This window comes from Panthera uncia, chromosome D2 (genome assembly GCF_023721935.1).
Source record: "Panthera uncia isolate 11264 chromosome D2, Puncia_PCG_1.0, whole genome shotgun sequence".
Lineage (NCBI taxonomy): Eukaryota > Metazoa > Chordata > Mammalia > Carnivora > Felidae > Panthera > Panthera uncia.
The window spans coordinates 63,186,767-63,214,471 of record NC_064818.1 but is presented as its reverse complement, the minus strand read 5'-3'; the positions used below and the strand labels follow the sequence as shown (position 1 = coordinate 63,214,471).

At 38.5% G+C, this 27,705-nt stretch overlaps 1 long non-coding RNA gene across 1 annotated transcript in view; it reads left to right on the top strand.

The window, feature by feature from the left end:
- Positions 1 to 21,644, top strand: part of LOC125932953 (uncharacterized) — a 174,029-nt gene extending 152,385 nt beyond the window's left edge. Inside the window, exons 4-5 of the long non-coding RNA XR_007460806.1 lie at positions 16,603 to 16,742; positions 21,442 to 21,644. This is a non-coding gene — a long non-coding RNA (uncharacterized LOC125932953). The remainder of the gene's footprint in view (positions 1 to 16,602; positions 16,743 to 21,441) is intronic.
- The last annotated feature ends 6,061 nt before the right edge of the window (positions 21,645 to 27,705 follow it).

Here is a 27,705-nt window from a genome sequence, read left to right as displayed (position 1 = left end):
TATTTACCAGAATAAATTACCTGCACATGAGCCTTGCTTCAGGCTCTGATGTATGGACTGTAGAGGTGAAGTTAGGGGATCACCTATCCTAAAATCAATGTCTTAGTATTTTATGGAAGTTAGAACTCTTGCTTGCAAGTGACAGATATCTAACCCAGAATGGTTTAAACACACAATGTGACTTATTAGCCAAATTAAGTCTTAAATCTAGGCAAGTCTGGATCTAAGGGCTTAGATAATTTTATGAGCATCTTTCCACTCTGCTTGCTTCTTGTGGTAGCTTCATTTTGAAGCAGTTCCCCAGGCACGGTGACCCCAGGCAGCTATAGACATACAGAAAATAGTTTCAAGTTCAACAGAAAGACATGTTTTCTTTCTTGGAAATTCCAATAAAAGGCTTGGAATTATACATCACATCATTGTCTTAGATCAATGGGTTGTATCTATACCCCGTCCTGGCCAGTTGTTGCCTGAGATGATGCAATGGTCTGGCTCTTGAACTATATCTTTCCATCCCTGGAACAGAGGGCAGGGGAGACACCACATCCCCAACTCAACACATGGTTTGAGAGTAGGAAAAGGATGGTTCACCAAGGAAGATAAGAAAGCAATGAGTGCTAAAAAGAAAAGAGATGTTAGGTAGGTAAACACACAGGGTCCACTATACACTGCAGTCCTTGCAATCTTACCCCCATCCCCTTTTCATAAAACAAAAACAAAACAAAACAGCTTGGGAGCTTGTGTTCTTCTCTGCCCTACCCTCTACTCCTTAACAAAACACATAGCCTTCCCTCTAGGGGAGGCTAGGATCCCCACTTTTCTTCCACTGTTCTTCCTGGTAAATGCACATCCCTTTACAAACCCTCCATTAGTTTTTATATTTGCCTCTGTGCTCAGGTGTGAACAGCTTCTCTAAGGTCTGCCGATATGTCTCCAGTGCTTTTGTGAGCCTCTCCATTTCTTTCCAGCACCTTCATTCAGGGAAAGTCACTCACTTCATCACTCTTATTTAACACCATTTGTTTTTGTGTGTGAGAGCATTTAAGCAGCAAGGGAGGCCTACTGAGGTCATCAGAGCTTCACCAATGCATTTTGTCAGGTACCAGGGAGTCTCTATAATAAACTGAGAAGTAGGCTGAGGCATTTTGACTGCTCAATTCATCATGGAACTAACAGGACACATGAGGTGGGGTGATGGAGGAAATGCCAAGGGAGTAGGGAAAAGATACTGCTTAAAATGTCTAGCAGAGCCTCTTATTTTTCTGTGTTTACTGCACAAGGTTAGGGCTTGAAAATGGATCCATTTTTCAGGAGGTCATGCAACAATTCTACCTTGAATTTCAAGGAAAGGTGAAATCTCTATTTTCTGCTGCTTATCAGCTGTGCAGTGGGGAAAACTCAACTATCCCTGATTGGCTCAGGTGCTTAGCTACCATCTCATGTCAAAGGACTGGATGATATCGCCTCTGTGATGATAAAAGTTGTCCATGGTTAGTGCCCAGTACAGAGTCTACAGGGAAGGATTCACTTCCTGGGTGTCCTAGTTAAATTCAGTCCCTGTCCCTGGGCTGTGGCTAAATTCTTATTTAATCATTTCATAAAGAGGTATCGCTCTGTCACAATGTGAAGGAAGGGAGAAGGCATATTTAGGTCAGTGCATATGGACCTACACTAATTTTAGGGAAATCAACATGTATGACTTATTCATGATAAGTTCAAGAATGTCATTTTCAAGGTAAAGAGCACCTAGCAATTAGAGCATGATTATGCATGGGCAGGTGGACAAGATATTCTTGCCAGAACCTCCATCCCTTTTTATAGCTACAGAAAGAAGATGGATTCCTGAAATCTTAAAAGAGTTTGTATTGGTTTCTTCTCTAGCTCGAGGTGGGATCTTCATTAAATGACTCTATCAGAAGGATTATATTATCATTTTTCAGAGTTCCAATTTTTGTATATCTGAGGACATTTATTCTTCCCCAACTAAAATTTATACTCACTGACATCCGATTTAAATACCACACACTGTATCCCCACTATGATTAAACATTTCTCTTGACTTTGCATTTGCCTGTAGGTTACATCCAAATTCTTGGCATGTCATGTTAAAAATTTCAGAATTTTGTCCCGACTGGATATTCCAACCATATAATCACACTCTGGCCATTTCCCAAATATACTATGTTCACTGATGCCATTACACATGTTTTAAATTCTCTCTGAAATGGTTTTCTGTGACTGGTGATATCGTATGTCGGTCAAAAGGTTACCTCTCTGAGAAATCTTTCCAAATTCTTGAGCAGATATTTAGCTTTTCCCTCCTCCGTGTCTCTCAAGAAAAGGAGTCCCCTTTCAATTTATTATTATTATTATTATTATTATTATCATCATCATCATCATCATTATTATCATTACTATTGGATAGTAGGCTAGGGTAGTCCTGGATAAGACAATTTTGTTCTGCTCCAAATGGTCCTACATTCTCTAGTAAACCAGCTGAGGCTTATTCTCATATCAGATTCAGTCATAGAGTCAGAACAGAATAAGAAAAGGCCTCTTGAGACCTAAGTTCAAAATTGGCACACTGTCACTTCTATTGCCTTCTACTGATCAAAAAGATTTTTAATGGGGCTGAAAAGTGTGGCAATAAATCCCATCTTTAATGGTGGGAAGAGGGAAGTATGGGAATATGCAAGTCACTTTGCGGAATGTTGTGGGTTGGAACGTTGGGACATTTTGGTATTCAGTCAATCACAGTGACGTTCCTTGCAGGTCTGGAATTGTACATGGCAGATATATGTAAATATTATTGTCCAAACACCTCTGAAAACCAAGATTGCCTCTCTATAATTGGGGAAGATGGATGTTTTAAAAGGCACATTCTGAAATTTTCCCATAGCCACTGGTGTAGAGAACACTTAGTAATCCATGAAATATATTTCTTCAGTCACATATTAACTTGGCTTACATTTCAAAAAATGAATGTAGTACCTATGCTCATAGCCAGTATGTGCAGCCGAGTGTTCAATACACTGCGCAGTGCAGAAGCATGCTAACTGTGCTTCTGCTTTCTCCCTCTGGTTTTGTCTGTACTGTCTCCATCTGTGTTGTGTCATAGGTTCAACCTTACTGAAAGGATCTCTTAGAGAGTTTGGGGGAAAGGTGGAAACTCATGGAAAATTTTCAGTGTGGTATAACTCACAGGACTGAGACTCTAGAGCCATACGTGCCAATAACTATGTTATTGATCCTCACTTTCAACTACTATAAATAAAGATGTCAGACTCTGCTTTTTCCAGTTTTAACATTGCTTGCTTCCAGGATTTAGTACCCTGATGCAATTTGTCATGAAAATGATGCACGTCAGAGAACTTTATAATGTTCTTTGAAAATCTTTGTGGTTGGACATGTTGTAGGCGCAACATCTGGAATCATCACTGACATCATTGCAATCTTTTACTGAATGCTTTTGATGTATCAGGCATACATAAGCTCATTTCCTCTTCTCTTAGAAAATTCAGTAAGAGATATTTGATTACCCTAATTTTACAATTGACATTCATACCAAACAAACAAACAAAAACAACTCTGAAACTTATAGGGAACTTGCTCTGGGTCTCATAACTGCAAAAATATAGAATCTTGGTTAGGTTTGGGTCTGTGAGATTCAAACATCATGCTCTTGTCCACTAAGCTCCATCCCCCTCATGAATGCAGAGTAAGAGCAATCAAAGACTGAGCCATTTCAGGATTCTTTACAAGATCCAGAAATATGGAAGAAACAGATGTTTCTATTCTTGATGATTTCTATCCCAACCAATACATAGCCCCTATGTTCTTTTAAACCTGGCCTCTATATCTTATCCCATCCAATAAAAATAATCTCAGATACCTGGTAATATTAAGATTTCGACATTTATACTTTCAAAATATTTCCTTTCATTATTTTTAGTTTTTTAAATTATACTTTCCAATTTTTATGCCAAGTATAATGGTCATCGTACATGCTTTCATATTTTGTATACAGTTTATTGTCAATTTAGCCAACATACGGTGTATATGGTGTGCTTTCGGCCTCGGGAGTAGATTTCTGTGACTCATCATTTATATAAAACACCCAGAGCTCATCCCCACAAGTGTTCTCCACAATGTCCATTACCCATTTTCCCGCCTCCCCATCCCCTTCCACCCTCAGTTTGTTCTCTGTATTTAAAAGTCTTTTATGGTTTACCTCACTCTTTGTTTATAACTATATATTTTTTTTTCTTTCCTTTTCCCCATGGTCTTCTGTTACGTGTCCCAACTCTCACATATGAGTGAAAACATATATCTGTCTTTCTCTGATTGATTTATTCCACTTAGCATAATACTCTCCAGTTCCATCCATGTTGTTGCAAATGTCAAGATTTCATTCTTTGTCATTGCCAAGTAGTATTCCAGTGTGTATATGTGTATACGTGTGTGTGTGTGCATGTGTGTATATATATACACATACATATACACACACCACATCTTCTATATCCATTAATAAGTTGATGGACATTTGGGCTCCTTCCATAATTTGGCTATTGTTGATAGCCTGTACTACACAGCTGTAATCATCAAGAGAGTATGGTATTGGCACAAAAATAGACACATAGACCAATGGAATATAATAAAGAACCCAGAATTGGACCCACAAATGTATGGCCAACTAATCTTTGACAAAGCAGGAAAGAGTAGCCAGTAGAAAAAAGATAGTCTCTTTAGCAAATGGTGCTGGGAGAACTGGACAACAACATTCAGAAGAATAAAACTGGACCACTTTTTTACACCATACATAAAAATAAACTCAAAATGGATTAAAGACCTGAATGTGAAACCAGAAACCATCAAAATCCTAGAGGCCGCAGCAACTTCTTACTTGACACAGCTCCCAAGACAAGGGAAATAAAAACAAAAATAAACTATTGGAACTCATCAAGAGAAAAAGCTTGTGCACAGCAAAGGAAACAATCAACAAAACTAAAAGGCAACCAACAGAGTGGAAGAAGGTATCTGCCAATGACCTATTGGATAAAGGGTTAGTATCTAAAATCTATAAAGAACTTACCAAACTCAACACCCAAAAAACAAATAATCCAGTAAAGAAATGGGCAGAAGACATGAATAGACATATTTCCAAAGAAGATATCTAAATGGCTATCAGACACATGAAAATATGCTCAACATCACTCATCATCAGGGAAATACAAATCAAAACTACATTGAAATACCACCTCACACTGGTCAGAGTGGCTAAAATGAACAACTCAGGAAACAACAGATGTTGATGAGGATGTGGAGAAAGGGAACCCTCTTGCATTGCCGGCGGGAATGCAAACTGGTGCAGCCTCTCTGGAAAATAGTGTAGAGGTTCTTTAGAAATTAAAGATAGAATTACCCTAAGACCCAGCAACAGCACTACTCGGAATTTATGCAAAGGATATAAGAGTGCTGATTCATAGGGACCCAAGTCCCCCAGTGTTTATAGCATTATTTTTAGTTTTTAACCCTTCTCATTAAGAAGCTAGCACGACCTTAATTTTCATGTTAGAAATTTTACATACATTACACACATATATATACATCTAAATATACATACATAAATATACATGTATAATGTGTTCCTGTATACATAATTTGTAACATTTTTTTGCTATGTTAAACCCCTTATGGCTATTATAGGATTCTCAGTTTTCAAAGAATAAACTTAGCAATTCAAAAATTTAATTTATGGGCAGGGTGATCCATAAATTAAAAGGCAAAACTCAGAGTGGCCAGTGTGTGAATGTTGTCAACTTGCAAACAAACATTGGAACAAGACCCATGGACATTTTTCCCCTTGGAGCAAGCCTTTGAAAATGGAAATTAGTCATACTAACTTTAACTTCCATTTCTTTACAAAATGTTGCAGCTGGTCATTTCCTTAAGAGTACCACAGAAAGATGAGGAAAGCAAGTAGTTCCACAGATAACTGCACAGGAATCTTAAATTACTCTCCAAAGACAGGACCGGAAGGAGGACTGCTGGAAGAATTTACATATATTGCTTGCCTATGTTTCTTTAACATACTTGCAAATATTTTCTTTAACCTTAACTCATATATTCAAAAATCAAATATAATTTGGAGACTTCTACTCATTTTGAGGAATGAGATTTGGGAAAAACAAATATATATGTATTTTAAAGTTTATTTACTTTTTTTGAGAAAGAGAGAGCACACAGACAGAGGAGAGGGAAAGAGAAAATTCTAAGCAGGCCCTGCACCATCAGTGCAGAGACTGATGCAGACCTTGAACTCACAAACTATGAGATCATGACCTGAGCTGAAATCAAGAGTTGGACACTTAACAAACTGAGCCACCCAGGTGCCCCCAGAAAAGATATATTTATAGTGGTAGTCATTCTATATGTTACCACCACGAGAAACATGGTAAAAGTAGTCAAAAATGTGTATTAGAATGAAGCAGTAAATGCATATATTGAGTGAAGAATGTATGCTACCTCTGGGTTTGAAAGCCTTGTTCGTGAGTAATTTGTCATAAAAATTGGGTGCATGTGTATAAGATTTTGAGTCGTGTATCTATTAAATGGTAAGTTCTTTAGAGACATTATCTCACACCAGGCATACCAGGTCAGTATTTTTATCCTCATGTGATGGATCACTGAACAATTGATTCAAGATATATGGTTTTTATCTAATCAGAGTATATAGCATACAGTGTGTTAGGTGTGGTGGCTGATAAAGGCAAAATGTGTAGGAACTAAGGGATACTAAGTATGACAGGAAATGTCAATAAACATAACGTATTCTATTTTAAGTACAAAATTGGGTGTTCCAAGCTGTTAACGATTTTTTAAGTAGGGGGGTAGTGTTAGGGGAGGTCTTGTGGAAACACGATAAAGGAAGAGCTTTCCCTGTATGGGCACCAGTACAAGCAAAGATATTCAGATGGAGAAATGCAATAACCGCCTTGCGAGTTCAATGATGTACATTATGTGGCATAGATCAGTATTAGGAAGGAGGGACTAGATTTAAAGGAATGAGGGTTTATTGGGAAAGAATTCTGCAGAAAATGACATGTCCTGGACTGTTACTCTTTTGCAACTTTTCTTCCCCTCTCTGTGATTCTGCTATGGCTGTGAATCAAGGGATATTGACACTTCATCCTGGGAAAGAAGGTTGGCCCCAGTCCAGCCATTAATAGCTCTTTTGAAGACTGAGGTAGATGAACCATCTCAAGTCATGCTTATGACTGTTGAGGAGCACTTAGGAATGCAGCTGCTGGAAGTCACGGTGTTCCCACCACAGGACAGAGTTTGCCTTAGAGAGAATCCAGCAAAGGCCACAGAACCAAGAATGAGAGACAGAATCCTGGTGGCATATCAGAACCGCCAAATACAGCCCTTCCCACAAGTAACAACTTCAATTCCCTTCGTTGGTGGTGGCAGAATTGTTTTTGTTGCATGAAGGAGAATTTAATAACTTTAAATACAATTGAGCAAAAGATTTTGGGATCTCTAAACAAAAGGTAAATCAGGAGAACACGGATATTTATTACAAAACATCCAAAATGAAGCTGTTCCACTGTGTCCTATTTAGAAATATTAAAGTGTGTGAGGAGCTGCGAAGAGATGCATTTTTCAATAACTAAATGTCATATATTTAGCTTGCACTGTTGGTTTATTATTTCTTTTACGGGAGTAATTTCACATACTGCTGCTTCTGAGAAAGCTGCCCCCCCCCCCACTCCTCCTGTCCCTTCTCTTCCTTCACCAGGCCCTCAGCCAGTCTGTGTGAGCATTGCTTTTTTTGCCTTTGCTCCTCCACATTTTCCACCTCAGAAAGAGAACCTTCTAACCCTGAACTGGGTAAGGGATAGGTTGCCAAGACAATTATCCTCTTAAAGAGATTGAATCATTTTTATACATCCACTGACTGACATTTTCTATTCCTCATCCCACACTGAAACAAAAAGCAGTGACATGCCGGCCCTCATATCTTAAATGGATTAACCTTGGTTTACTATCTTTGGTTTCTCATGGTCAGAATTTACACTCATAAAACTTGATGTCATGGGTGGGATACAGGTAAATTTGAGTTTATAATGAGAAGGATCCTTTATTGTTCCCAACAGATCTTGTGCTCTGTGTAGGCAGCGATTAAGTAAGCATCTCAGGACTCATAAAAACCTACATAAGTTTCCTGGTAACAGATCTTTATTGAAGCCAGGCTAAGACTGAGCTTAGAGAATAATTATGTAGCCTTTCTTGTCAAGAAGCTGTTTCAGGAATCAGGTGGGGTGGAGATAGGGTGAAGCATGTTGAGGGCCCAGTTGATAACCAACTCTGTTCTCAAGTGTCATCAGGAATGTAGAGAGGTCTGGTGGGAGGAACATCTCTCATTGGCAGTGGAATTAAAGAAGGGCAAAGTGGATCTCTGAGAAAAGCTTCAGGTTCAATGTGAGTAGCTCTTACGTAGGATAAATTGTTCAGTCACTAACCTTAATAAATAGTGGTCTAAGCAAGTGGGAATGAGCTGGCCATGTACCTATAAGAATTTGGACAAGGCAGAATTAAAACTTTTGAGCCAGGTGGATGGATAGGCTTTAGAATGGAGGCCAAACAGTAGTAATTGAAGTCACATCTCTCCAGGTCTGAGAAGGACAGATTACCAATTGTGGTTAAAAAAAAAAAAAAAATCCTACAATGTCCTTGCAAGATTTCTTCTCATTACAGAAATAAATGTTAAGGTATATGTCAGAGAAATAAGAAGAAATAGATAGAAGAAAGAGATTAGTTCCCCCTCATCCTATATTTAATTCACAGTATAGAGGAGAAAGAGAGAGAGAAGAGATTGGGAGAATGGGGTGGGGGTAGTGGAAAGAATGAGTGAGTGAATGAATGAATGAATGAGCATAGAAGAGACATGACAAGAAGAAAGGAATAGGGAAGACAGGAAGAAAGCTCCCAGTGGATGCATCCATCATTCAGTAACTTGCAGGATGAGTGTCATCGGGTTGAAATGAGCATCAACAGTATGGAAGAAATAAAAACCAGAAACTGTGCTATAAGGTGGCAACTTTCAGCACGGGGGCTGGAGTATGTGACAGCTAGGAGAGAGATGTGATACAAAGTCAACCAACTTAGTTTTTTCTTAGAGTCAAGAGATAACCTAGACCTGAGAGGTTTATTGTTAATTGAATAAGTCCTTCCTTCCTTTTGTAATCTGTTGGTAATGGTAACTTCTCCCTCACCCTCTCTCCATTCTCCTTTCTGTTTAAAAAAAAATTAGTGCATCAAATCATCAGATTCTGAGAGCAGCATGAGGCTGGGCCAAGTGTGTCCCAGTTTGACATATGCTGATTATGCCTGAAAAAAGTAAAGATCTAGCACATGTGATGTGGGTTAGAATGGCAGCCAGACCTATCTGGGTATGATGTCTTACACAACAATGCATAAATGCTGTGGCCTTACCAAGTTCGCTAATCTCTCTAAGACTCGGTTACCTTTTCTTTAAAATGTGAATAAATGCATTCATTTTAGGATTGTAATGAAGAATGAAATGCAGAAGTGCTTACTATCATTCTTGGCATTGAATATTATAAAATGCCATAGGAATGAGGTAAACAAAGAATCCAAGATGAAGTTCTTGATACTGAGGGGGAGCAAGAGGCAGTATAGGGTCCTAAAAAAAGCTTTGGCTTGGGAGATAGGCAGCCCTCAGTTAAAATTCCAGCCCTTGGATGTACCAACTCTTTGCAATGGATATGCCATTTTAATTTTCTTAGCTTGCCCATCAGCCACCCTGTGGCTCTTGTAAGGATTATTCTTAATACTTAGAAAAGAGCAGCTTAATCATGCAAAGGAATGATTTATAGGAAGAGAATAAGGAAAGACTATGTGTCCTTCTTATGCTACCTCTCGACTTAGGCTAAAAAGACTGGGATGATAATGAATAGTCCAGATAAAGACTATCAATCCCTGATCAGAAGGTGCAAAAATTTCTTTGACGTGTTAATTGGGGACTGAAAAACATCTCTCATTGGCAGTGGAATTAATGTCTAAAGGCTGGAGATGGTGGGGAAAAAAAAAAACAACAGAGTAAACTGTTGCATGTTTAGAGCTGACAGCTACTAATGTGAGTGTCCTGTAAAAAAGGTAGGGCAAGCAGGAAAAATAAACCTATCAAATAATCACCTTAACAAGCAGTGTTTGCCTCTGTTAGACTCACTCAGACCTGTCTTTGTGATGAAACCATGCAGCCAGATCTTCAGAAGTTTCCAGATCCCAGAAAATTAAAACTTACAGAAATCCAGGACATGGCTACTTAGCTTCTTCTTTATACTCCTTATTTCTACTTCTCATGGTTTCTCTCTGGTTTCTCTCTCCTCTTTCAGAAAACTTTTCTCTGCTACAGAGGTCATATGGTGGTAGTAGACAGCTTCCCTCAATTCTCAAATGCACACATTGTAATTCCACACATAGGCACAGACTCCCTCTGGCCAAATCAGCTTCTGGTTTGCATTCACAACACCTATTAGAGAGGTGATACTTACCTAACTTGCAGCAAGTGCCAGCGGCCAGAGGGTCAGGGTCATACTGTTGGCAAGAAAACAGTATGAGCTAGTAGGTACTACAAAAGGCAAATAAGCAATAGTTGCCAAAGAGTTCCCCACTTTACACAGGGCATTTAGTAGTAGTTTTTCTCACTGGTTTGCTTCAAGTGAAGCAATGGGAAATGGACATGCTAAGACAAGAAATGTTCAACTGGACAGAGTCTGGAGGAAGAAATATGGCGGACTGTTGTTTTCCTCAGTCAGAAGAAGTGGGGATTAGAGATTTTTTCCATCACTACCTTCATATTTCAATTTCCCATCAGAAAACATTTGGTTTTTACATTAGGCTAAGAATTTTCTTGGGGAGTCAGTGTGTAAAAGTTTCCCACTACTTCCTGTTCAAATAAAAAACCATGGCTCGGGGCGCCTGGGTGGCGCAGTCGGTTAAGCGTCCGACTTCAGCCAGGTCACGATCTCGCGGTCCGTGAGTTCGAGCCCCGCGTCAGGCTCTGGGCTGATGGCTCGGAGCCTGGAGCCTGTTTCCGATTCTGTGTCTCCCTCTCTGCCCCTCCCCCGTTCATGCTCTGTCTCTCTCTGTCCCAAAAAATAAATAAAAAACGTTGAAAAAAAAATTTTTAAAAAAACCATGGCTGCAGGGAATGCACCAAATCCCACTCAGTTAAAAAATATACCCAGCATTAATCCAGTAATTATCTGCTTTGAGGGTTAATCAACCTTCCCGTAAGTGAAACAATAAATTTCATAGTCTTTTCCCACTCATTAAGAATAACTGCCAGGTGACACTCTCTGCATTTTCTCTCCTCTACACCCTGAGTTGCACAGATAAATTCTTCTGTCATTTTTAATGGAAGCATCTATATGAATTTGAAACTTTTACTATGTTAGCTTTTTCATTGATAAATTTCCAAAATTAGCTAATTTTAAGGTCTTGTAAATCACAATGCTGGGTTAATGAAGAATGACAGGAAATGAATTTAGCACAAGTTGCGGGCAATAGCAGTCGGTCTTGGTCCTCTTTCTGACCATCTGAGTGAACCTCCAGTCCTTTCTCCAGCTTAACTCTGTATCTGAGCTTCAATTCAGCATTATGTCAGCCTGGAGTTGGCAAATTTGTTACATCTCAGGCACTGGAATGGATTAATAGTGCTGTCTAGAATAGGTGTTGAGAAGGACGGAGGGTTTTGTCTAGAATCTATTTGCAAAGAAGGCAAAGGTTGACATTATTGACTCTCCTAGAAGAGAAGAGATTACCAACATGTATCTATACATACTGCCATTCTATGCATACTGCTGGTTCTATCAACAGGAGCCTGGGGAGTGCCACTGAGCCCATACTGGCATTAAGTCATTCGGAATATGACTGACACTCAACATATGTAACTATGCTCAACACATCCTCTCTCTCCATCTCCCTCTCCTATCTCTCCCCACCCTCCACTAATTAGCCTACAAAGAACATGCTACTAACTTACAAGTCAGGACTCAAGGCATTGAGTAGTAACGTTCCCATGATCACATAGCTAGGGAGTGGAAGAACTGGGAATCAAGGCCAGACAATCTGAGTCCAGTGCTCTCAAGTCCTGCACTGTATGGACTCCAGAGTGTAGGGAATTAACACTAACAGACCTGAATGCTGGACAATCAACTAGAGACCTTTATTAGCTCCATATGTGCTCCTTTGTACCAGCCTCACTGCTAACTTGATTCAGATCCCTCGTGGTCTCTTTTACCTCCACAACAACACTGTGGGATAGCTGTAATTACTCTTAAATATGCACCTTAGAACCACTTGCAAATAGTAAAAATTGTGACCATTATAACCCAAAATAACAAGGAGATTCAAGTATATCCCACCCTATAGTTAAGATACTGGCATCTGGAGAAGACTGCAATAGAAACAGGAAGACAAACATATTTGCAAGTACCTATTAAGGTTCAAAATGGTTTATTTCAAAAAAGAACTTTTTTAAGGGACAAATAAAAAAATCTGTTTGCAGTGGAATGCTATATTTGTATATATTTATTGTCAAAGAGTGTCAAATCTACTTCACTGCAGGTAAATATTTTATGAACTCATTTGTGTTTATAACTCATTGTGTAGTTCATTTCTCATCTGTCAGTTATTTACGCTTTATTTTAAAGGACAACAAGTTCATAAAAATTACAGTATTAGCAAAGCTTCCCATCAGCCACTTCTCCCTCCCTAAGTAATTTGTGTCTAGAGAATCAGTTTCAGACTGATTTATTTTTTATCAAACCTTTGCTTGGAAAAGTCCCTTTTTTGCTTATGACCAGCACAGATAAATCTTGGACTCCTCATTCTCAATCCATTGCCTAGGCAACACACACAGATGGTCAATAGTTCACACAAGTAGGCAACAGACCATGTAAACAAGCCTTCAAATTATTACCAGCACATCTTGGTAATAAAGTCAACATTCTGCCTAAGAGCTGATTGCATGTATACACCTCCACATCAGTCCCCTCGGGAAACACAACAACTAGGCTTTCCAATGCTGTATGATTTCAACCTATTATTAGCATGGCTGCTTCACCAGATAGTGTGGACATCAGAGAAAGTACCCTCAGTTGGCAGAAAAGGGGTTGATTTTCTGTACCAGTTTTTTTAGAGTCAGAAAGGTTTGTATATAAGAACTAACAGAAAAGGGGTAATGTCATTATGCCAAATGGAAAGTTGGAACTGTACCTACAAGCCAAACCGAAGACAGGCAAAGTGGCCCCATGATGCAGTGGGAGAAGCAGGGACTATCGCAAATACAGACCCAGGATCCAGTCCTCCATTGACCATTTACCATCTGTGAGACTGCTGAGCAGTTTACTTAATACTGCAGGCTCTTTCATCATCTCTGAAACAGAGATAATGGTAGTCCCGATTGTTGTGACAGTTAAAGGAGAAATTTTAATGTCCACAACACTCTGGCTAAATGTCTGCATCAAGGTAGTTGTTCACCAAAGTCGGTTCCATGACTAGTACCCTCTAGCATCACCCAGGAGAAAGATTTAATTTGAGTCCCAAACCTATCATTTCAGCAAAGACATCTTGTTAATTTCCAAATGAACAGCTCTACAGGAGAAAACCCCTCTTTTATTGAACACTAAGGATATTGGGGCTGCCATTTCTCCCCGTGTGTGTGTGTGTGTGTATGTGTGTGTGTGTGTGGTGCTTTGAGCAGGGCTGTCCACCAATTTCAAGATTATTCTCCTTCAACCCATCTGGCAACCTCTATTGCCTCTCTATTGTTTAACAACCTCTATTGTTTAACTTATTCTTTCTTCTGAGTAATTGTACCCTACACCCCCACTTCAATATACTCTTGAGAAATCATCACTTTTTCCATTCTCTGTCCATTAAATTCAGGTTGGGTGAACTGTACATCCCGGTTCCAAAGGTAAGTGCATAACTCAGGCCCTGGCCAGTGAAAGCTTTCACTGGTGCTTTCATTAAAGCAAATTCAGAGAAGGCTATTTTTTTCTTTCAGAGACGGTGGGCCAGAACTCAATATATGAAGAATGTTTCTCCATAATGAGTTTAACACTGGGACAGAGAGGGGGAAAATATAGATTTTGTTGGCATGATTTGAGACCTTTGATCAGCTGTGTCTGAAGTGTGACCATTTTGATATTAGCACAAGGTACTAAAGGATGAGGGACACCTAATTCAGACTGGGTTTAGAGCCAGAGATGTCTTCTCAGAGAGTAGTGTTTGGTCATGATCAGCTAGGAAAAGAATGTCATGTGAGCCTTTAAAAGGAAGCACAAGTGCACCCCTATGTTAATATGAAAGAAGATAGAGGTTTTGGCAATGGGAAAAATTGAGAAAGATTGAAAATACAGTTTGATGGGACAGCTATGTGGTGGAACATTTTTGTTATTGGTAGGTTCGTATTTTTCTTTTTCACTCATCACCCCTTAACTGCAAAAGTGAAATGGTGGAAAAACTCCCAAGAATTAGTGTAACAAATAAAGACCATATGTTTATGAAGAAGAAAAGCTGAATTATCTGGATAATAAATCAATTCAAAGAAATAAGATAGAACAAAATGTTAATGAGAAAATAAGCGAGAGTGATATTTACTATCAGCAGGATGGTTCAAAATGCCTACTAGGGGCAGAAAGGAACATCTTCATTTACATAAAACGATATAAACTGGCTTCTTGTGTAGAATATAAAATATTTACTCCTTCCATGCCACATCCATTTCCTCCTTTAATGTGTCCCTTTCTACCTCTTCAGGAAAATGCCAGTAAATTTTTCCCATATAAGTCCAGCCCACAGCTTACTCCTTGTCTTCCATCATTATGATTTTGCTGTTATCTTCACCAAACAGAGTTCAATAAGTATTTGTCCCATCAATGAATAAGTGGATAGTAAAAACAATGTGCATTTAATTATTTGTTTATTTATTCAATAAGCAATTATTGAGCTCAGACTATTAGGCACTGGGGAGATGAAAATGAAAGATTCATTACTTGACCTCAGGGAGCTCACACATGACTGCTTGCCAGAGGAGAATTTCCTAAGAGCAGGATTTGTTTCTCCTTTTCTCCTTCTTTGTGTGTGTGTGTCTGGAGCCACAAGATGAAACATCTGAAATGTGAATAAATATTTATTCACATACTCTGCCCATTTCATGGGGAATGAGTAATTTTCATTGCAAGAAAGGTGAAGTTGTCCAGGAGGTGGCGTCAGGCTTTGTATTTACTGGATTCCTCATGATGTCTGCTATGAAAATGAATGGAAGGTATCTTAGGGCTCCAAGAACCCTGACTTTTTCAAAGCTGAGCACTCAGCCTTTCTGCTACAGAGCTGGGGAATTGTCAGAACGGAAGTCCTAAGGTGGGATTACTGCCAGGAGCAAGGGGACACCAAGGATTGGGGTCTATCAGCACAGTGTATGCAAATATTGGTATCTTCACAAGATGGTCAATTGTCCCTTCTGGCTGCAGTGCGGGAGGATATAGAATCTGGAAAGAGGGAAAGAGTTTTGTTTTTATTGAAAAGAATCCTTAATGCTAAAGTTCTAAATTATCCCAGCATTAATAGATTTGCTTGAGTCATAAGTCATGTATCAAACTCAATCAACTTTGAATATTTTTTTAAAAATTTTTAATATTTATTTATTTTTGATAGGGGAAGGGAGAGAGAGAGACAGAGAGAGAAAGAGAGAGAGAACAGGAGCAGGCGAGGGGCAGGGAGAGAGTGAGACACAGAATCCAAAGCAGGCTCCAGGCTCTGAGCTGTCAGCACAGAGCCTGATGCGGGGCTCGAACCCACGAGCAGTGAGATTATGACCAGATCCAACCCAGTCACTCCTCAACTTTGAAAATTTTAACTAGATAGGAGCTGGTATTATGTGTCCATTGCTGCAAATGATACTGTAACAGAATATTTTTGTTTATAGTAGATTTCTTTTGTTTTTATATTTTCTATCTTTTGAGAAAGAATATGTAGGAATGTAATAGAGGCCAGATGATGAGTTTCTAGCCCTTCTTTAACAACTAGGAGGATTTTTATTGAGAAAAGATACTTAGTATCTTAGACTCTGTGCCTCTATCACCTTCATCTAGAAAATGGGGATGATGCTCCTAGAATATTGAGTTGAGAGTTTATGTAGGATCCTGTGGGCACACTGTCATGATCATTCCCTGTTCTGAACCTCCCTCTGAATCTTCTTTTTCTTCTAATTGGAGTCTGAGACACAGTACTTCACATTGTCTTTTCTTATTAGATTGAGGACAAAGATAGGATCTTACTATAATCACAGCACAAAGTAGGTGCTCAGTTAACGTACTTGGAAGAGGAGGGAGAGGAGGCAAAAATAATATTTATTCATTTACTCATTCACTCATTCACCAAATACATATAGGAGCAAGTGCCATTTAAAGAACAGTTATCATGGTTTACAGCCAGTAAGACAGTATGACCTTGACTTCAGTTCTCCTTTTGTTTCACCAACTGATTCCCTTTGTGTTTTCCCAGGACATTGGCCTTCAGGTATGATGCTCATTTTGTCATCCTGAGAGGCTCACAGAGACCTAAAGCATGGAACACATCTCAACATGTACTGAATAAGTTGGAAAAGAGGAGGACCAAACTGGAAGTGTTGGAGTGGTTTGCAGGTGACATGTACCTTTACCAATTCATTTCTCTGAGTACTAATTTTCTCCAGCTAATGGGGGCAGGATGTATTGATGTCTGAGAAAGCAAATCCCCCCATGCTCCAGCCTGCCTTTTGTTCTGTAGGACAAATGTTTTGCATAACACAAGTGTTTTATGTATTAACCAGTATCTATTTGTAAAAATAGGATATAATGAAATGAACATATATTTTGGAAGTAACAGATCCTAGGTTTAAATCCAATCTCTACCATAACCTATGATCTTAAAAAATACTTAACTTCTCTGCACCTCATTTTCTCTTCTTAAATACAGGGTAACAATATTTACCTCATGGTAAGCTTAAATGAAATAATGCATGTCACTAGCCTGGTCTGTATGTAAGGTAGGAAATAAGTAATAAAGTCTCTAAAACCTAAGGATTCTAAGATGCCAAGATTCAACAGTCAAATTTGAAAAAAAAAATCACTATTTAACAAAGTTTAGTCTGATTTGTCATAATCCTAAATATATAAGTGTATTCGTTTTTATTTAGTTCTTTTTTGGTAGGAGAAGGTCAGAGTCATTTCAGAATCAAGGCCAAGCCTTGACAACCTCCCTACCACCCAAAATCCAGTGTTGGTAGTAACACACGTTTCACAAGCACCTGCCGTTCTCAACTGGCTCACAGGATCATGTTCTCTATGGATGGATAGCAGGAGGTCTTGGATTATTTCCCAAATCAGGGAGCTGTTTCTGGAGTTAGAATATTTGTCCTGAAATTCTTTAATCACTTAGCATCCTCTCTTCACAGATTTAATCTTTCTTCCAAGTGACCTAATGTTGCAGATAAATGCTTCCTGTGGTCTGGGAATTCATAATGGGCAGTAATTAATTACAGGTTAAGAAAATAAAATAGGAAATAAGGTAGTAGTTTTCAACTTCTAAATGGAGAGAGTCAAGGGTTGGACCTCAAGTAATTGGTTTCCTGATAAAGTTTTCCTCCAGGGGCTCTGAGAGACCTTTTATTTTAATAAGTATTTGCCAAGATTAGAGTTTTCTGTAAGCTACTGCCACCCCATTACAATGAAGAAAGACTGAAGAGTCTGAAGTCTACAACAGTCTCCAAGATTTGCTGGATTCAAAAGGGATATCATACCAAAAATAACAATGCAGCTGGAGGGTGATTAGTTTCCCTTCTCCAAGTCACCCAAGGGATCTTATTTGAATTTTATGATTGTGCAGAGTTGAGACTCAGAGTAGATGGGATTTGTTCTGTCAAAAGTTTCTAAATTAGAGCTAAGTCTTCCTTATCCCCAAAACTGAGCCTCTACCTAGAGCCCCACTCTGCCAGATAATTAAGAAAGCTCTATGTTTTTATCAATTATGGAATAGTTTCTGTTTTTATTACTGATATAATAAGTGACCCTCAATATTTGAATTAATCAATGACTTAGCCATTTAGAGTTGTTCTCTTCTCTTTTAAGGCTTCACTGTATCTTTCTCGTTGGGGAGGTAGGATGTATACATTCAAAATGATACCTAGTATGGCATGCTGTAACAAGCGTTGAAGAAAACAAACAAACCAGTGTTGAAGAAAGTAGTTCTGACTTCACCAGTGGCTTCTGTGATAAGTGAAGTTTTCCTAGAGAAAGTGACAGCTAACTGTGATGTTCAAATAAATAGGATTTAGGGGAGTAGAAAAATGAGGTAATCTTGGAAAATGGTATCTCTATTAATGCAGAATCTGCATCATCTATATCTCTATCTCTACCTCTGTATCTATATCTATCTATGTCAATCTATACTGATAGAGATAGATATAGACAGATATAGATACAGAGGTAGAGATAGAGATAGAGATAGAGATAGAGATAGAGAGATGGAGATGGAGATACATGTTTTATTTTGGTATGGTAGCACTTTTACACATCTTCATTCAAGAGTTGGAGTCTAATTCCATACCCTTGAGTATATCCTGGCCTTACTGACTTGCTTATAACCAATAGAATGTAGCAAAATGATGACACATGATCTCCAAGGCTAAATCATAAAAGGTGTTCCAGCTTCTGCCTGGCTCCCTCTTTTAGGGTAGATGTGACTAAAGAACTCTAAACTGCCATCTAGAACCCTGTCTACCTTAAAGCTGCCTTACTGGGGAACCCATGGAGAAACTACATGGAAGAAAATGGAGGATCCTAAAGAGATCTGCTGATTTATCCCCCAGGTCTTCAAATCTTCCCAGTTCAAGTCCCACACATGGAACTAAAGAAGACCTCAAGCAGCCACCTCTCTTCAACTGCATGAGAAGACCAAACAAAGAGTACCCAACTTAGTTCAGACAACCCCAAGAGCCATGAGAGACAATAATCATAAATGATTGTTGTTGCTCATGTCTCTAAATTTTGGGTATATGATTACATAGCAATAGATAACAAAAATAGGAGAATAGTAACTGTATGATCAGTCTGGCTGGAGAAAAAAAAATATATATATCATCTTGGAGATAAGAGTGAAACAAAACTGGAAAGCATGGTTAGGCTAGCCCAAGGGAAACTTGAATTTTGTGCTGAAAAGTTCAGTATTTTCTCTTCGACGAAAGTAAAGCATTTGGCATCTTCAGAAGATAATTCCTGGCGGGGGTGTGCAGACCAAGACTTGGAAAGAGGTGACTAAGTCTGGGTAAGAAAATTATTGGAAAACTCTAATGATTCACAAATCGCACAATGAAAGTCCTAAAAGAGGGGTGGGGTGGAAATGTATATGTATGAGACTAATTCCAAATTTATATGTATAAAAAAAAAGTCTCAGTTTGTTGGCAGGTCAAACACCTTCCTCTTATTCTTGTTTTCTTGCCTTTATAGTGCCTTCCACATGCTCAGCACAGGGTTGGCCCTCAACACGTAGTCATGGGCAAGAAACAAAGCATGGTATAATAAAAATATTTTTGAATTAAGAGAAGCAATTGATTCTAATTTTGGCTTCACAACTTACTGATCATGTAAAAATTAAGTAAATTCCACGGGACTAATTTTCTTCTCTTGAAAATATAATAATATTATCTGCCTCATAGGCTTGCTACAAGTGATTCATCTTCCTTTAAACCTCTCCTTAACCAATTGTATCAGTACTTGGGGTTTCTACTGCCTCGCATTGGCAGACCTTCTGAACGTTAAGTCTCTAACATCAATCTGTCCCCCTAGTCCAGATGATAGATCCACCTGGCATATTCGTTTGGGCGCCTACAGATAAACATGTCAAAAATGAAACTGGTCACCTCCTTATTCCAAATTTCCCCTTGCCACCACAAACATTTGAATGCTTGTTCAGGGGTGCCTGGGCAGCTCAGTTGATTAAGCGTCCAAATCTTGATTTCAGCTCAGGTCATGATCTCAGGGTTCCTGAGCTTTCATGCATTTTCTTTCTCTCACAGTAAATAAATAAACTTAAAAAAAAAAAAAAGGAATGCTTATTCAAAGGAGCTATCTTAACCAAGAGAAATAATTTGAATAACAACATCTGGCTCCAGTGAGAAATTATCAAGAGGAAAATATTTGATTTGGAAAACTGCCCATAACTGGCTTACCATCATAACCAGCTATCCTTTCAAACCAAATCTAGCTTTGTCCAAGTTACCCATTGTGCCCTGCATTTATTAAGTGTCTACTAGATATTAATGAGTTAATGAATGGAAAGCCTGATGTACAGTCTATATACATAGAACTGATGGATTTAAAAGTCACATGCCTACATTCACATACTTTAGGGCACCTATAGCTGAATCAGCCATATCGCAAACCAAGAGACAAACAAACAAACAAAAAAAGTAAAGTAAAATATATACTCAGGATGCCCAAGGATTGATAGACTGTATGTTTGTGATCATAAATTCATTTCTTATTGTCTCCAAAATATCTCGTAATTTCCTTTACTTAGAAAACACAAAACATCTACAATGACACCTGACTTAAGGTGACTTAAAGGCTTCTCTGAAAACATAGGATGAGAAATCAAATCACTGTTAACACACAGAATTCTGAAGAATATTAATTTGTATTTCTATTTGAAAGGAACCAGACAGCGTAGTATATAGTCCGGGTTTGGGTACCAGAGCGCATATGTATCCTAAGCAAAACATAAGGAGGTAAAATTATGATCATTTCTCCCTGCTAATCTCATGTGGAAAGGGATTCTGAACTCCTTTGAGACCTTCTAAAAAGGTCCTCTTGGCACTTTCTCACTCTCTACCTCTGGTCAAAGAGAACTCTTAGCTGGATTTCAAATCAATCTTAATTAAGATCACAGCTGAGATAAGAGCTTCCCTTCTGTTCTGAATAATTGAACTTTTATTTGAGGTAGGTTTGACGCATTCTTTTACATAACCAGGAATGTGAAAGAAACTATAGTTCCTCATTCTAGAAGATTCTCATAAATCAGTGGGGTAGGGAGTTTTGAAGAGTTTCTTGTGCTCTTTTTCTTAGTGGCTGTTTTTTTTGTTTCTTTTTGCTTCCCCTCCCCCACCGCCCTTTAGCAGCCTGAGCTGATTTACATTTGGCAGATTTGGAGGCCACTGGGGCAAAGCCCAGGTTTACTGAGGGTGACTGGGGAAGCTTAGGCTGGTGGAAAAGCACAAACCAAACTATAATTTGCACAAAAGGAAGACAGGCTTGGATGCCAGCTGTTTTCTGAAAGCCTAAACCTGCTTCTGTCTTGCTTTTCCAGTTATTACCTATATGCAGGATCAGCTGTCACTGATTTCAAGGAACAAGTCATGAACGCAATGATGTCAGCTACTTCTGCGCCCTCCATACAGCACAAGGGAAGTTACTGTTCCGCCCAAACCCTTAGGAACCCCCTCTTTAGGAGCTAGTTAAAAAGACCCTAAATCATAATAAAAATCATTCTTTCTTCTAACCATAGGAAAAACTGATACTTACATAAACCAAACCCATTATCAAAAAATATTTAAGTACAATTAGAGGTAAATGTTTATCAAAGAGAGCCATTTAATAACTTTATTTAGAAAGTTTTGTTCCTCTGAAGAACTAAGCATAAGCTATAACCTCATCTATTCAAAGTTATCAGAAATGCCGAAGCTAGTATTTTTATTGCTTGCTTGTTTGTTTGTTTGTTTGTTTTTAAGTAAGCTTTATGCCCAATATGGGTCTTGAACTCACGACCTGGAGATCAAGAGTCACATGCTCTGCTGGCTGAGCCAGCCAGGCATCCCCAGAGATAATATCTTTAAAATATAATATTTCTTGAACACAAGAAGGAAGGACTTCAGATGAGAGACACAGAGACATCCTAAAAATGGTAGAAATCAAAAGAGAATGAGTGGATTCCAGTTCCAGCAATGCCAGAGTACCTTTTATTAACCCGTCTTAAAAAAAAAATTAAAACTCTGGAAAAATTATTAAAAAATGCTGTTTGCCATCCTGAAGAAGGACAAGAAGCAGGCAAAAACTCGAAGCCATTTGAACTTTGGAGGGAGTAAAATGGTATTTTTTGAGATCAGTGTTTTATGGATTTTACCGTTGGGGCATTCTGCATTATTCTGGTATACAACTCATGTTGTAAATGGCAGGGTTACGAGATTGAGGTGATAGAAGACAGACTGTAGTTGAAATAGTGGCTGGAAATTGAAGGAATCATCCTAAAAAGGAAAGAGCCATAGTTGAGGCATCCCCCAAATTTATTTATTAACTCCTCAAACCCACAGCTGACCCTGCATTTCACATACACAGGGAAAACTCCAGAGAACCCAGAGGAAAGCAGTAAGTGCAAAACTGAAAGAACTGAGCATAAATTTGGGCTGCTCAAACCACAATAGGTAGAGGGGAGTCTGAGGTTTGAATCCTACTAAATTATATAGTTGGTAAAAACATTGTGATTCCATTGAGACTCCAGAGGCATTAAGCCTTAGGAATATAGACAAGATTCCAGAACTAAGAATTCTTAAGTTCCGTAAGACTAAGGGAAAACCTGTAGGTAAACAAAAACACCATTACAGAGCACAAACCTAAGAATGCACAATGTCAGTGTGATTACCTACTAATTGTTTATTAGAATAAAAGTGATCACTCCTCAGAGGAAAATAGCTGAAGCCAGAATCTACAATTTAACATATCTAACATATGATTTTCTCCAGTATACCAAATTTTCTAGGAACGTGAAGAAACAGAGCAATTTTAGTTAAGATTTAAAAAAAAATAGCAGTCAAAAAAAAAAGTGTCAGTATTACACAGGTGTTAAAGTTAGCAGAAAAGGAGAAATCTCAAGGTGAAAATGCAACAGATAAATTAGCTGCCTGTAAAAGAAGAAAATCGAAATTCTAGGATCTCAAAATGAAATATACGAATTGAAAAACATACTGATGCTGTTATGAGCCAACTGAACAGCAAAAAAAAGATAGGGTCAGTGATAATGAAAACAGATCAATAAAAAATACTCAATTAGAAAAACAATGTAGAAAACAGATGAGGAAAGTTTCAGTAACCCATGAGATAATCCAGTGACTTACTATCTGTGTATTTGAAACTCTACAAGAAGAGGAGAGAAAGAGTAGTGATTTCTTACCAACCCTTACGATAATTATCACTAATATTTATTAAGCATTTGCCATGTACTAGGCATTATGCTAAACCATTTCATACAGAGTAGTACATTTAGTTCTCTTATTGACCCCATGTGTTAGGTATTAGTACACTCCCATTTCACAGATGTGTAAAATGAGACTCAGAGAACTTAACTGGCTTCCCCCAAGGTCCCAGAGGGACAGAAAAACCTAAATACTGCCACACATATCTTTAGTCTGTCTAATCTCCATGTTTGTGGCTCTTAATACATCTTACCTTTTATTAATAAGAGTTTTATAAAATATTTTAAATCTATTCCTACTAAATTTTTAATGGGGATGTTATTCTCCTTCCTCTACTGACAAACTAAGAAGAAAGTATTCCAGGCATTATCATGTCACAGAAACATTTTACAGATGGAGAAAAAAAATATGGTGTTTTAGAAACAGTTCCTGTGAACGTGCATGAGCCAATTATACAAAATTTCTTTCCACGTCCATGGTCAGTGGCATCAGACTAATAGCTTAAAATCGGCATAATAGAGCATTTACACGAGACAGGTTGCCAAACACTACAACCTGGAACTTGATTTCCACCCTCATTTCTCTTCTTCTCCCTGCCAGAAGTTACAAACATTTGCCAGGGTACAACTGATATTTGCCAGTATACTACTGGATCCTACCTCAGTGGTTTGAAATAAAACATATTTTTTCATGAACACATGTAAAAAAAAATCAAAAATAAAACTTACCTTCATGGGTAGCATGAATCCAGGAGTACAATATCATTTTTTTCCATATATATGTGTGGGCTCCACTTTCTTCTCCGCATGGGCCCCACTTTCAGACAGGATCTCCCTTTGTGATGAAAAGAAGGCTAGAGAAATTTCACGAGGAAAAGGAAATACAAAAAGCATGTCCCTTTCTTGGGTGTGCCAACTGCCTCCTAAGATTAGTTTTATTGGTTCCAGTTCTGTTCCCTAACTACCTGCACATCCAATTTTGTGACCAAGGGAGGTGTTCAATCCTAAGTTGCGTACCTCTCTCTCTCTCTTTGTTGGGGTCAGTTCCACCAAAGCACACAACTTGAGATTAAATGAATTTCAGTTGCTCAGAGTAATGAGGGTATTTTTACTAGAGAAAGGGAATCCCAAGTTGCATGGCTAAAATAATAACAGATACACACTTTATCCAGCATGTACATGCATATTCTATCTTAATCTATGCTGGGAAATAACTCATGCAATAAGGCTGATAAGACTTTCCAAAATTATGGAGACCTTGGCCTTGCTACAACATGTAGGTCTTTTATGCCCATTGGAGGCCTCTCTCACACAACACTGTCCTTACAACTGAAATATTTGAGTCGGATCTCTACCAAACTCCTTAGCAGCCAAATCTTGCCCACATAGTGCCTTAGATGCTGTCCATGCACCTAGCATAGTTTCAGGGAGGTGTAGGCTAATGACACTGACTTATTTCAATGCTGGGGAGGAAAAAAAAAGGAATGGCAAAAACTTTATTTTTCTAATGTTAACAAGAGTATGTATATACATACAAGAATATGAGTTTAATCTTCTGTGTTTTTTTCCTACCGATCTGAGATTTAGCATAAGAAATATTAAATTCAATCTAAAACCTTGAGAAAGAATGTGATTCTATGTTTTAGTCTTATTTAAAATGAATGAGGCTGCCAGTTCCCATTTCAGCAACAATATTTTCTAAAGCTATGCTTTGTAGGTTGGTCCTGCTGCACACACACGGATTACCAGAGACATACTACTCGGGTTTCCAGAGCAGAGGAGTGGTCCTTTGAGACACAACTAAAGAGACAAGCAGAGACAGATAAATCTCTTGACTTTCAACTTATTTTCCCCTTTTCATTTCCCTTTGTTCTTGAATAGGGTCACATTGCTGTCACAAATGGTTCATTCTTCCGTGACTGTGTTTACCATCCCTTTTGCCCAAAGTGAAGCTGGTCCACATATTTTCAGCCCATGCCTTTGGTGGGGACAAGGGATTCCATTTGTCAGATGCCCAGTAACATTTAACTATTATAAAACAAAACAAAAAACAAAACAAAACAACAAAAACCATGTATGTTCTCCATGTTGGATCAAGAGATGACTTTCTCTCTACAACGCAATGTACTTTTAAATTGTTTGGATCTCAGATCTTGCCATCACTACTTTGGACATGCACAGATGTGTGTACCCTTTATTTTCAATATTCTCTCAACTTTTTACTAACCTAAGCCCTGTATTTATTACAACTTCACATTTATTCACACAAAAAAACCTTTCCCTACCACAAAAATCTTTTTCATCTGTCCAGTCTAAATCCTGACCACATTTTAAGACCTAATTCTTATCTTACCACTTCCTTCCCAAACCATCACTATGTTCATTGCTCAACTATTGAAACCCCATATCATTTCTCACTTAAATGCACATAATTCATTTTAATACTTGTTCATGGGAGTTCTCTTTTTCTTACCTATTTCTCATATTTTGTTTTGTTTTGTTATGTTTACATTTTTAGAGCCAAAGCAGCCTCCATACCCCTGAGGAGCTCTGCTCACAACTTTGTATTCCTTACACAAAAGTTTCTAGTAATACTCGCTGCTATGGTGAGCCCAACTATTTCCACGTGTGTTAGCACGTTTCTCTAACTACTGATGTGTTAATTCTCAAATTTTCCATATCTTAATATTATCTAGGGAGTTTGGGAATATGTATGTAAAGAGTTTTCAATGTAGAGGATCTTGGATAGACTCAGATAACGTTAACACAAATTATTCTGAGGCAGATGAGAAAAAAACTAAACTGAAAAAATGTTAGTGAGGAACTTTTACCTGATTCTTTCCAGAGTGTTCCTAAATCATTAGTAAATGCTGTCCTAATAAATGAGAACATCTCTGCTCACCACACATCCCTCAAAATCCTAATCACTTAAAAAAACAAAAGTGAAAACCAGAAGTAGAAAAGATCGCTGCTGAGAATGTGTAGTTTGAAGACACCTAGCTGCTACCTCTGGACGTGGAGACGCTAAGTAGCACAGGTCTTTTACAAGTGAATTTTCCAGATTAATGATGCCACAGAAGAAAGCCATATACTTGGGTGGCCAATATGTTTTGCAACACTCTAAGATTTGCTAAAGTCATGACCAGCTGAAATGCGAGCCATCATTTACCTAACAAATCAGGTACCTAAGTAATCTGATTACTCTCATTTTGTTCCCTTACCAGTTGTTGGGAAATGGTCATTAAATAATTCAATCCTATTTACAGTCCAGACTTTTTATATGATCAGGGTCATCTCACAGATGGAGCCTTCTGCATGTCTACCATATAAGAAGCTCTGGGGTGGGGCAGATAGTGAGTAGTTTCAGGGGCTCATCAGTGCTCATTAACAGGTCTAATGTGGTTTTCTCCTGCGAAGCTCCAGAAACCATGGACTCGGGAGACACGTGAGACAACAGGTGTAGCAGGGAGGCAAAACAGAAACAGGAGACACGGGTTTTGGTGCCCAGTGTGTACAAAATAAGGATAGTGATGTTTATCAAGCTCTCAGCTAAAAATTTTCATTCTTTTTCTCATCTGAGCTTCCAAATAATGTTACATTGTTCATTTGCCGCGGAAGTAACCACGTTAAGGAAGATGAAATGATTTGCCTAATATTGCCGCGGAAGTAACCACGTTAAGGAAGAGGAAATGATTTGCCTAATATTGCAGAGCTTGTAAGTGCTAAAATGAGGATTTAAAGCTGGCAGGCTGATCCTGGAAACTATTCCAAACTACTAAAAACTATGTACTGCTTCTTTTGTTAGGGACCTCAGATAACTCAATCTATAAACATCTGTGATATATGTGTGTGCACATGCCAATTCTGGGTATTGCATAGGATTGACCTGCAGTTCAAGTTAAAAAAAAAGTGCATACAAGAGAATATGAGGTAAAATTAAAGGTCTATGTTGTCCAGACAGGTAGTGTGGAACAGGTAATTCGACATTTACCTTATCAACCAAGAAAGAATTCACTGAAAATTTAAATAAACAGGCATGTATTTGGGGAATTAGAATTGCAATTCAGGAAACACAAATTCAGGTTAGAAACTTGAAGAGGGCAGATTTTTAAAGCCAAAGGTCATTTAGGCCCTGTATGCAAAACAGGGATTGAAACATGGTTACCTGGGAATGATTGAGACTTGTCAAACGGTGTTGGATCCTTTCAAAGAATGCAAAGGATTCAGGTGTCCTGGTGGGGGCGGAATTCAGTTCAGGTTGAGGGCTTGCAGCTGGCCAAAGATCCACCGGTTCCTCCAATGAGAAAGTCTATAAATTCCCTCCCCTCTGGCCTCTGGAGCTTATTTTGAAAAGATTCTCTGGGATAGGCTTATCTCTCTCTCTCT